At 40.0% G+C, this 8,267-nt stretch overlaps 1 long non-coding RNA gene across 1 annotated transcript; it reads right to left on the reverse strand.

Moving 5' to 3' along the window:
- Positions 1 to 1,454, reverse strand: LOC113467610. The gene is made up of 2 exons (XR_003391628.1): positions 1,185 to 1,454; positions 1 to 296 (listed from the first exon to the last, which is right to left on the reverse strand). It is a non-coding gene; the product is annotated as an uncharacterized LOC113467610 (long non-coding RNA).
- Between the last annotated feature and the right edge of the window lie 6,813 nt (positions 1,455 to 8,267).

Here is an 8,267-nt window from a genome sequence, read left to right on the forward strand (position 1 = left end):
TTGACATTTGTTGACATGTGAGGATTTCTTTTGAGAGAAATGTCCAAGTTATCCAAGGTAAGGGCCTCATAACGAGCTTTGATTTGTTTAGAATCTGCCACCAATAAGGTACCATCATTAGAGCCCACAAGTAGTGTATTATAATTGAGCCATACTAGACTAAGTACTGCCAGATCGGGAGATAGGTTATAGTCCATACTCTCCCAACTTTCTGAGAGTTCTGAGTAGTTTACAATTCGTAGCAATTCTAGTCCTCCCAGTGCAAAACATAGAGCCTCTATTGGATTTGCCGAGATCTAAAACGAAAGGAATATACAGGGTGCGCAAGAAAAACACTGAAAACAGCTCAGGGCAAGTAGATCTCATCATTTCCAACAAGGTTCTGTGGGTCACCTTCCTAACTTTGGCTTCGTTTTTGAGAATAGTCCTAAAAATCACTTTTTTAAAAAAATACAGACCTTGTGTCAGTAAGAGACAGTCAGTCAGAGCACAAAATTTTGAACCGAATACACCTAAGACCCGACTTTCAAAGTTTCAGGGCAAGTAGATCTCATCATTTCCAACAAGGTTCTGTGGGTCACCTTCACCTTCCTAACTTTGGCTTCGTTTTTGAGAATAGTCCTAAAAATCACTTTTTTTAAAAAATACAGACCTTGTGTCAGTAAGAGACAGTCAGTCAGAGCACAAAATTTTGAACCGAATACACCTAAGACCCGACTTTCAAAGTTCAGTTTTGATATATGTTTTTTTTTTAAGCTCGAAAAAAAATTACGTTATGTCCGATTTTTACGTTACGAAACACGCGATTCTTGTCCAAGAAAATTTTAGCGCAGAGATCTCCATATTTCAGGAAAACTTGCGCTGTATTCAAGGATAGGAATGAAATTGTTCTGCAACATAAAATGGGGCGCGGACTACAAATCACTGTTACAACTCTATCGTGGATTCATACGTTCAAAACTGGACTATGCGTCCACTGTATACGGCTCTGCCCCTGTAGCCTCCCTGAAAATGCTGGATTCAATTCATCACCAAGGTATCCGTTTAGCTCTTGGCGCTTTCAAAAGTTCAACCATCAGAAGTATCCTATCTGAAGCTGGAGAACCGCCCCTTCAGTACCGCCGTGACATCCTCACCTTTAACTATCTCCTAAATACCCAAAGAGATAAGAGACACCTACATACCTTGTTCTGGAAAGATCTCTCGTCTCCAACTCTATCCTATGGAAACCAAATCGGAAGATCAATCAAAATTAGAGGAAAACTTCTCATGGAAAAGTATGATATTAATTTGTACGGTATGACCCCCCTACCTTCCCCATCACCCCCTACTGTACACAAAAATCTACTCAAATTCAATAAGAATAATGAACTCCATCAGAAAATTCAATCGGAATTCCGTGAGCTTACTGAAAAGTTCTCAGTTTTCAAACCCATCTACACAGATGCATCCAAAAATGAAACCAGTGTGTCTGCTGCATTCACGATGGTGAAAACCGCATCTTCCTAGCTCATCTAGAAGTGGGTTAGAATTTGTATACGTGAGTCAGTCAGTCAGTTACGATTTCCTTGGGGCTTCATGTTCCAAAGACTTTCTGATTTTCTCTTTGTCCTCCAAAGATTTTCTTGTTGCCTCTTCCAGAGCTTTTCTGGCTTTCTCGGCATCTTCCGAAGACTTTTGAGCTAAATCGAAGAGAGAAGGATAGCAGAAAGCCAGCCTTTCCGAGAACGAACCCCAAACTTTTTCATGTTGAGACTTATAACATTTAAAACTCACCTTCATTGAGCACAAGTACTCGTGCCTTCAGCTCCTCCTGTTGGGTCAAGTACTCCACAGTGATCCTGCACTCCTTCTGGTCCACTTCACTCGGTACACTGTTCCCACACTGACTCACAGAGCCCCCACTCGACCCACTCTCCGCCCGTCTGGCCCTCTTCGGCAACACTGGTTCTCACTCGGTACACTGTTCCCACACTGACTCACAGAGCCCCCACTCGACCCACTCTCCGCCCGTCTGGCCCTCTTCGGTAACACTGGTTTCTTTTCCTCCCCATGCGGTGGCTCTGGGGATTCCGAAACGCGTTTGTGTTTCTTAGCCGCACCGTGGCTGGATTGAACTTCCGGACTAGGCGCCTTTTTCGCGGCCGTCGGCTCCTGCCCGTTGGCCTTCTTGCTGTTCTTCGTCCACAAGTCTGGCGTTTCGTGACTAGGCGCCTTTTTCACGGCCGTCGGCTCCTGCCCGTTGGCCTTCTTGCCGTTCTTCGTCCACAAGTCGGCCGTTTCGTGGGCCTTCTTCACTGAACTCACCGGAGGCGGCTCTTGACTGCCCGCCTTTTTCTCCGCCTCTTCCGCACACGGGGCGGCCGGTTTGATTTTCTTCACATGCGTGCTGGCCGCCGCAAGGGAAGGCTTGCGTACCGTGATACTCAGGGGTGCGTCCTCTAGGTCGCTTAGAACATCCTCATCACTATCATCTCGAACGATGCTGGTTTTGACTTTCGCTTCAGCTTTCAGTTTGGGTCGGATCTTGTTCGGTTTATAATCGGAAGAGTCCTCGTCGAAAAGGGATTTTAATTGTTTGTTCTTATTCGCGAGGACGATGCTGACAAAGTTGGGTTTGGATCAATAGGAAATAAAATAAATCGATTGTTTGATCTTGGAATCGTTATCGTTAGGTAGATTTAAATTTGATTCAGGAAACGACAGTGTGGCGGTTTGAATCTTGGGAATCGCGGCTTGGGAAATGCAAAGGAAAAATCTTTTTTTTTTTGGAAAATGCAGCAAAATAATTACTGTGTATGATTTTAAATGTAGAAACTCATGGGAAGTCACAAAGATGTGGTTCAAAGCTTTGTGTCGGTTTGAATCTTGGGAATCGCGGCTTGGGAAATGCAAAGGAAAAATCTTTTCTGGAAAATGCAGCAAAATAATTACTGTGTATGATTTTAAATGTAGAAACTCATGGGAAGTCACAAAGATGTGGTTCAAAGCTCTTCCATAATATAGTAGGTGATTTGGTTCACGTGAAAGGTGGTGCATATGACCAAGAAGTTGACGAGCACCACATAAATATAATAGATGATAGATAGATAGAGTTCACGTTAGATACACGGTTGGTGACACCGCTTCTTGGTAACGCCATCCCCCCAGTTGATAACTAGTTGACAGCCCCAGTCCTCGGTTCGACTCCCGGCTCCAGGTGTATCTTCCGGTTGATATGGTCGTACAGGCCCGCCAAGTAGTACATATCCGTCGATACATAAATTTAAATAGCCACCTGTTGTCACCTTCTTCCAGATTAAAGCTCACTGACCTAAATAACGGAAAGAGAGGGTCTCTCTCCCTCTGTCCCTCTCTCTCACTCTCTCCATCCTTTCTTTCATTACCCCTCTCTTTTGTCTGTCCTTTTCCCTCTCACTCACTTTCTCTTCCGCTCTTTTCGCTTTCGCCTTGACCGTGTATCTTTCTCCCTTTACATAAATTTAAATAGCCACCTGTTGTCACCTTCTTCCAGATTAAAGCTCACTGACCTAAATAACGGAAAGAGAGGCGTCTGCGCCAACTTAGCTTCGTACTCCTCCAGCGGAAGTACTTGGCACTTGTGTGAAATGGTTTGAATGTCGTTCTCGTCGAAGTGGCACGCTTCGAACAGGGCACCCTGTAGATGAGAAGAAAATGGATTATAATAGGTATAGGTAATCAGAGCCGTATCCAGGATTTTAGCCTACAGTAAGGCACGCAAAATAAGTAAGTAGTAAAGGAGAAAAATCTGGTGTGATTATCACACGACTTTCATTATCCTATTAAATTATGCTGAGCTGGGTTTCTTAGATATGATTTCGGGTATCTCCTCTCATAACTTTTTCGGTATCCCTAACCGTTTTTCAGTAGAGCCAAAATGTTGCCAATTGCTGCACCGATCTCAACCAAAAGTATTTTTCTGGTGGTTTTAGGTATGATTGGGGGGGGGGGGGGGCTTTTTGTCTGTCCTTTTCCCTCTCACTCACTTTCTCTTCCGCTCTTTTCGCTTTCGCCTTGACCGTGTATCTTTCTCCCTTTCTCTCCTCTCTCCCTCCCACCTTTCTTTCTGCTCCTAAGTTTCTCCCTCACTTTCTTTCTTCTTCTCTTTCTCTCTCTCCCTCCCCCCCTCCCTTTAAGTCTCCGTCAAAAACTCCTCAAACTGACCCATCGTAAGTAGGTATAGTATCTCAAGTTTAGTAATTCCCGGAGTGACGGGCCCTGCTTGTTTTTTATGCATTCCCTATTATTTTCTAATACCTACTTGGGAATGTTGTGGTTGTGTTACATTTGACATGAAAAAGAAAAATGTCAAGTATTTTAAGTATTAGGTGGCATGAGTACTTAACACTTTGTGTGCTCCCACTGGAGGTCTGCTTGTTTTTTATGCATTCCCTATTATTTTCTAATACCTACTTGGGAATGTTGTGGTTGTGTTACATCATCATCATATACTAAAGGCTAGGCCTTGTCGTTGAAGCCATTCATCTCTATCTCTTGCAGCACACTTCAATGATTCGAACGACGCACTGGAGGTGTCAGACAGACTTACTCATTCCTCATTCATGACTGACACCACATAGGTAGTTCGAAATTACACCTTTTATGCTTGAGAACTCAAAGTGTTAAAAACTGTGCGGAAAAAGCTGCCGCTTGTTAAAATGTTCAAGTACTGTGAATCACCACTTTTACAAACAAGTACACCGACAACTTTTTACTTTCCTTAACCTACCTATTGTTTTTTTTTTTTTTTTTTTTTTTTTGGGCGTCTGGGGAATTTTAAAATTTGGTTGACCCCCCCTTAACCTCCCTATTTTTTTTTTTTTTTTTTTTTTGTCTGGCTGACTGGGAACTTTAAACATTGAGTAGACCAGCTTAGTCTGGCTGGGGGACTAAATAGGCTGGAAACCGGACGAGACGTTTAAGGTGACAGGTCACTAATTATCAGGTGACAGGAGGGCCTGATAAAGTGTACCTGTCAGGTCTACCTGATAGTGAGTGGCTGACCTGAAAGAAAATAAATAAAAAAGACGCTGTTTACACATTATTTATGTATATTTGTAATATATTTGTTTGCTTATTTACATACAATCGGATACATTCAGGATATTTAGCACCTATAAACGAGTCAACCATTGGAAAATTAAGCAGCCCGCAAACTCATACGTCCCAAATACGGACTCCTTAAGTCCCAAATACAGTCTGTTTACATCCCGACTACGGACTATTTACGTCCCGAACACAAACTGTTTCTGTTCCGACTAGCTTATTTCATAAAAGCATGCTCAATATGAAACAACCTAGCCGGGACGAAAAGGGATCGTATTCGGGACGGACCATAACCGAATTTGGGATGTATGAGTGTGCGCACTGCTTCAAATAGAAATGGAACTTGGCTTAACGCACTACCGTACATTTAAAAATTTCATCGAAATACCAAAAACAAACTCAACAATACTTGTCTGGTTGCGTATACAAATGAACAAATCTTAAATTCTTGATCGAATTATTGAATCAACAAAAGATTCGTACAAGATCACAAAGCAATGGTGAGAACATCACCATTGCGCCAGATACAGGCTCGATGTTGCTTAACTTAAGTGTTAGGCAGGGTCCACAGTCCACACTTATATTGGATGATACTTTCCCAACTCACAACACATCGACATATTTTTAAGAAACATTGTCGTACATTAGAGAGTTTTTGCAAAGCAAAATTAGCGTCCCGTTAACTCAACCCTTTAACGTTATTTGACGAAAACTCGTACAGAAACAAGTTTTGGTCAACTTACGTTTCGGTTATCGTCACTCAAGTTAACGGAGCAAATACTCTCTATTATCGTATGACATTGCTAACAAAAGTGTGGGCCCTGCTTTAGACGGCGTGTTAAGCACTTTAGCCCTTCACCAAACGTTTAATAAATCATTCAGGGTGCGCCTTTTCAAAAAATACTTCACCACTCGAAGGATGGCTAAACGTATTCCTCTTATTCAAACCGTGATACATGTCAATAAAGTGAATAAAAAAATACAACATAGGTAAAGTATACACATACAAAAAACCATTACAAAATATTAATATTAGAAAAATATCACTACACAAATTAATAAAAAAAATCTTTAAGCGTATATTTTTAAAGCAGGAAAAAAAAAATCTTACATCAAGGGAAAGGGTGTCCTAAATCTAAAGGCTAGAGATGTCAGAAATCGATTATTTTGATAATCGAATTGATTTGATAAATCGATCTTTCTGATAGTCGATTTTTCACATCACTAATCTGCACATGAGGGAAAAATTCAAGGTGATCCTATTTAGATAATGTACAATGCACATTGCACATGACAAAGATAAGGGAATTGCGATAGTGCTCAGATGAATTCTAAATTCTAACCCAAAAAAGTTACCGATAAGCCAGAAGGAAGACAATTAAAAAGTGTACAAAATAGAAATAATATTTAGGTAGATAAATAAATTTGTAGTGTACCTACCTACTAAGAATAAGGACGACTGGTTCAAATTAAGGTGGCTACATTAAGACAGCATTAAGCAGAAAAGAACCATAAGGGGAATAATTGCCTTATGAGATGGTTCTTTTCTGCTTAATGCATTTAAGTTGAGTGACGAAAAAAAGTAAAAGAATATATAAGAGAACGGTGAAGCGGGCATCTCCACTAATTTTCCATTCGTTGCATATTGCATAAGCAAAATAGTTACACGGCGCTCCTTGATGGTGCAAAAAGTAAGATTTACCCTGGCGAAGTGGCGAACACTTGTACATGGATTGCATGGTGTAGGTATAGTCGACAGATGGTAAAAGCAAAGTTTACGAAAGTAAAAAGTAAGTTTGTCTTGAAAATTATTACTTAAAAAGTAAGTTTGCATTGAAAATTATTACTTTTAACAATTTAACTCTTGTAAAGACAGAAAAATTCAGGCTAATTTCTTATACCGTCTGCCATTGGGCTTATGAATGAGTGACCTTAATTTGAAGCGATCAAAAAGAGTTTACAATGACAGATGGTAAAAGGAAAGTTTACGAAAGTAAAAAGTAAGTTTGCCTTGAAAATTATTATATACTTAAAAAGTAAGTTTGCATTGAAAATTATTACTTTTAACAATTTAACTCTTGTAAAGACGGTAAAATTCAGGCTAATTTCTTATACCGTCTGCCATTGGGCTTATGAATGAGTGACCTTAATTTGAAGCGATCAAAAAGAGTTTACAAAGAGGATCAAAGAGGGTGAAGGAAGAAATACAGAATTAAAGAATTATGTACATAATAATAGATAAATAAAACAAAAAACATGGCTACCAGTCCGTATCACAAATACCGTATCTTCTGATCTAATTTCTAACTCGACAGATGGTAAAAGCAAAGTTTACGAAAGTAAAAAGTAAGTTTGCCTTGAAAATTATTACTTAAAAAGTAAGTTTGCATTGAAAATTATTACTTTTAACAATTTAACTCTTGTAAAGACGGAAAAATTCAGGCTAATTTCTTATACCGTCTGCCATTGGGCTTATGAATGAGTGACCTTAATTTGAAGCGATCAAAAAGAGGATCAAAGAGGGTAAAGGAAGAAATACAGAATTAAAGAAATATGTACATAATAATAGATAAATAAAACAAAAAACATGGCTACCAGTCCGTATCACAAATACCGTATCTTCTGATCTAATTTCTAACTCAACAATAGAGATGTGTAAAGAGTGAGTGAGTTATAAAAAGAACTGCTCTTTTCAGTAAACAACTCAGTCAATGAGTCAGATCCCGAGTTCCAAGTTATAGGTACGTTTTAAGATTAACTCACTGAGTAGTTCAATAAAGAGCAGTTCTTTTTCACAAGTCACTCACTCTTTACAGCGCTCCTTGATGGTGCAAAAAGTAAGATTTACCCTGGCGAAGTGGCGAACACTTATACATGGATTGCATGGTGTAGGTATAGTCGACCTATGCTCGGAAGTTTCTTCGTGAAGAGATTGGCCTTCAGGGTCACAGGACTGTTCCTTAAGGGATACCCCGTCGTCTTGGGTGCCCGCTCTGCGTCGCTCAAACTGTTCAATACTATTGGATAAGAGTTCCAGCTCTGACTTACAGTTGAAAAGTTACGGGTTCGATACTCCCCGGTGTCAACAAATTTCCCTTTTATTTGTGAACCATTAACAAGTAAGCATGTGAATTCACAGTGAATAGGTAAAATAATTATTTATATCATGGACAATTAATCAAAATATCTACAAGCTACGA

The sequence above is a fragment of the Diaphorina citri genome, unplaced genomic scaffold (assembly GCF_000475195.1).
Source record: "Diaphorina citri unplaced genomic scaffold, Diaci psyllid genome assembly version 1.1 scaffold23, whole genome shotgun sequence".
NCBI lineage: Eukaryota > Metazoa > Arthropoda > Insecta > Hemiptera > Psyllidae > Diaphorina > Diaphorina citri.